We start from the raw sequence: 3874 nt of genomic DNA, 5'->3' as shown, positions 1-3874 counted from the left end.
GGAGGGAGAAAGAGAGAGAGAGAGAGAGAGAGAGAGAGAGAGTGAGAGAGAGAGAGAGAGAGAGAAATTGAAGTCCTAGAAATCTACACAATCTTCCTGCATAATTGTGACCACAATCTCAAGTTGTCCCTAACTGCTAATTATTTGCACCTAGCCTTCAAACCTCCCCAACCCACTCCTTACACTTGGAACATTCTGTTGCCCAGTATGCCACCATATTCCTGTTGCCTGAGCCTGGCCGTCCCTGGATTTTTCCTTCACCTTCTAATCCCAACAGACTTCTAGAACCATCTATTTGGCCCTGACAGCCTTTTAGAGTCACAAGAACATAAGCCAATCCTTTGTTTTATAGGTAGCTTGAAGACACATAAATAATGTCCTATGTGAGGATTACAGGGCACTAAAAAGGTTACAGGCAGTCTATAATATCCTTCAGGGAAATCTCTATAAATCTGTAGGGGGTAGGGTGAAGGGCCAAGCCCTTCCGGTTCTTTCCATAATCTCTCCCTGCAGGGTATAATAAATACTGTTCATTGTCGCTTCCCTAAAAGTTAACACCTTCCTTCCTGACAGACCTTGAGTTTGTGAGGGTGACTAAGTCTCTCAGGAAGCAACTACCTTTCCCCCAACTCAGGAAAGATCTTCATTAGCCTTAGCCAAAACTGTAATTCTACTTCCCTTGCCAGTGATTGGCTTAGGACGGTGCATGTGATATTATGCTAGCCAATGAGGAGGGGGGGAAGTCTGTCTCATGTTTATGGAAACATTAAAAAGAGGTGTGTGTGAGGTTGGGTTCTATTTCCTCTTGTGGCCACCCACAGACGTCGCAGCTTGAGTGGACAAGACTTTGAGCTTCGGTGGCCACTTCGTGATCAGAAACGGACAGACCTGAAGACAGAAGCTAGACAAAGAAGGCAACAGGAATAAACGATGGGAACTGCTTGCTGTCTCGTGATGTTAAGCTACAGAGTTAACACGGCTTCTTTGGGACTTCCCGTTAGAACAGTGTTGCTTGTTTTCCTTCTCCTTCATGTGGTTGGATTGGGTTTCCTGTACCTTTAGTTGGAAAGTTTCTGACTGACACAGCTGCCTGTGATAACGGTGCAGTCTCTGGTCAGGGCATCTGCCCCAGGCTAGCTGCTTCCTTAGCAAGGGCCATCTGGAGCTTACTGGCCGTGTTAGTGACTCTTTGTGGTCATCTTGACAAGACTTAGACCCATCATGCAAATAACATCTCAGGACATGTCAATGAGGCCGTTTCTTGAAAGGTTTGACCAAAGAGGGAAGGCTTACCTTGAATGTGGATGACACCATCCAATGTGGTTGGGGGCCCAGACTGAATCAAAAGAAAAAGAGTTGAGAATCAGCATGAGTCTCTGCTTCCTGACTGGGCAATGTGTGCAACGTTGACCAGCTGGCTCATGCTTTTACAGCCATGCTTTCTCCACCATGACTAGTACACCCTCAAACTGTGAGTCAAAATAAACTCTTATGTTGTCATTGTCAGGTATTTTATCACAGCAACATGAAAAATAAAACACCGATGTTTTAGTAATCTCCCTGATGAGTCCTTAGTCAAGATTAGCCTTTAACCTTATCACGAAAGTTTGTTAAATGAAGTTTCCAGTCAGACACATGAGAAACATGGAGATGGGTGAATAGACATTTCTCTATGGAAGACGTACCAAGGACCTACGAGCATGAAAAGAGATGCTCAGCATCGGTGATCATTAGGAAAATGCAAGCAAAACCCACGAGTGGGTTGTGGCTCAGTCTGTAACGTGCCTGCTCTGAATGCATGGGGACCTGAGTTTGAATCTCCAGTGTCCATGTTTGAAGCTGAGTATGGTGGTGTGTACCTGGGATTCCTAAAGCTGGCTGGCCAGCTAGTCTTATCCAGTCAGTAGCTCCAGACTGTTTCATTAAGGTAGAGAGAATGGTAGAGGAAAACAATTGATGTTGGCCCCTGCATTACAAACAAACAAACAAACAAACACAGTCTCACAGGAGATGCTATTTTACACTCACTAAGGTAAGTATGAGATAGGAGAACTCGGGAATGGTAGGTGTCAGTGAGGACACAGGCAAATTAGAGCTTGCACACACTGTCAGCCAGCAGATTGAATGGTGAGTTTCTAAGACTCAGCATTTCCACCCTCAGGAATATGCCCAAGGGAACTGAAATATGAGTCCATTTGAAACTTGAAGCAGATATTCAGAGAGCTACCCTCCCTAACAGCCTTGGACTAAGGGTTTGACTCAGTGCTCGAGCACTTCCCAGCATGTGCAAGACACTGGGTTTCAGCCCTTTCCACTGGTGGGGGTGTATTCATACAGAGGGATATTTGTGAAAAGGAATGAAGTTCTGTTGCATGCTGGAATATGCGCCATACTGTCCTGTTCGTTTTCTGTGAAATATCAGAGTAGGCAAAATCACTGAAGCAAAGAGGGGTGGTGCTTGGTAGGCAGGATAGAGAAGAAATGCTGGAAGGCACAGGGTTTCCTAGCCATCACATCAGGAGTAATAATGTGACCATAGAGGAGACCTATTAGTCCGCACACCTGATATACCTCTTCCAGACCCAGCTCCAGAAGTGGCAGTGCTACTTCTGCCCAGCCAGCCAACCCCAGCCAACCCCGGTCAACCCTGGCCAACCCCGGCCAACGCCGCGCCGGCCAGCCCCGGCCAGCCCTGGTCAACCCCGGCCAACCCTAGCCAACCCCAGCCAAGCCCAGCCAAGCCCAGCCGGCCCCGACCAGTCCTAGCCAGCCTGGGTATCTTTCCTCCAGAGTCCCTCTAAGGAGATTGCCCGTAGACATCCAAATTGTTTTGAAATTGAAGGTCTGGCTAAAACCGTTGGCATGCGCTGTTGATAGCCTAAGCAATGACTCGAATGCACAAGACCCTTCCTATAGCCCTGACCCATCCACTTTGCGAAAAAAATCTTTTTTTCTCTTAAAAAGATTAATTTTTAATTGTGTATTGGGGGGTACATGTGCACAGGAGCACGGAGTGCCCCCTGTATTCAGAAGAATGGGGGTGTCAGACCCTCTAAAGATGGAACTACAGGTAGGTCGATGTTAGCTTCCAGACTGAGCTAAGGCACTGAGCCCATCCATGTCCTCTGCAAAAGCAACATGTGCTCTTTACCTCTTAGCCACATCTCCAGCTCCTACTGTGGATTCATGCCACCAGTCCAAGTCCGCCTGTGTGCCCCCTTGGCCAGCAGTGCTCATATGCACACATGCAGTGTCTCTGCTGCCTCCTTGCCTTGCTCTGGTCTGGGTTACGAACCCCAGCCTCCACAGCTGCAGGCTTTCTCTCCTAGTACTGGTGTTGCCCACACCTTCCAAATTACTGTCATCTGTGAGTTTCATCGCTGGCTGTTTAGCTCTGCGCCTCCCTGCTCATTAACGGGTGGAAGTGCAAGACGCTCGCTCGCCATCATAGCAGGCAAAACAGAGCCTGGCTGCTATGAGCTCTGAGGAGGGCCGCACCCCGTGCCAAGAGCAGCAGGCCTCTGCAGAGATGGGGTGCTCCTACTATACAGAAAGAAAGTCTCAGAGTGCTTTGGAAGCTGGCTGGCAGGCCACAGAGTCAACAGCAGAGCACCCCTGGCCCTTTGGTGAGCTAGCTTTTCCCCTTGGGCCTACGGTCTCTGTCCCAGCCTATGCTAGGGGCTCTCTGTGCCCCCACTTGTCTCATTGTCTTCCTGGGCTACAGCATCCTCCCTAGCTTTGAGCTTTCCCAGCCTCAGTGGCTTCACGATGCCCTGGAGTTTCTGACGTTGTCTAGCAACCACTTGCATCTTAATGCAGTCCTTTATCAGTTTATTTCACTGTTGTGAACACAGGCTTAGCAGGATGTTAAAAA

General features: G+C 48.4%; 1 long non-coding RNA gene across 1 annotated transcript in view; it reads left to right on the top strand.

The window, feature by feature from the left end:
- Nucleotides 1-939, top strand: part of LOC116098048 — a 1556-nt gene extending 617 nt beyond the window's left edge. Inside the window, exon 2 of the long non-coding RNA XR_004121679.1 lies at nt 822-939. This is a non-coding gene — a long non-coding RNA (uncharacterized LOC116098048). The remainder of the gene's footprint in view (nt 1-821) is intronic.
- The last annotated feature ends 2935 nt before the right edge of the window (nt 940-3874 follow it).

This window comes from Mastomys coucha, unplaced genomic scaffold (assembly GCF_008632895.1).
Source record: "Mastomys coucha isolate ucsf_1 unplaced genomic scaffold, UCSF_Mcou_1 pScaffold20, whole genome shotgun sequence".
Taxonomy (NCBI): domain Eukaryota; kingdom Metazoa; phylum Chordata; class Mammalia; order Rodentia; family Muridae; genus Mastomys; species Mastomys coucha.
Note: the sequence above shows the minus strand (reverse complement) of the source record. Positions and strands in the feature narration are given on the sequence as shown.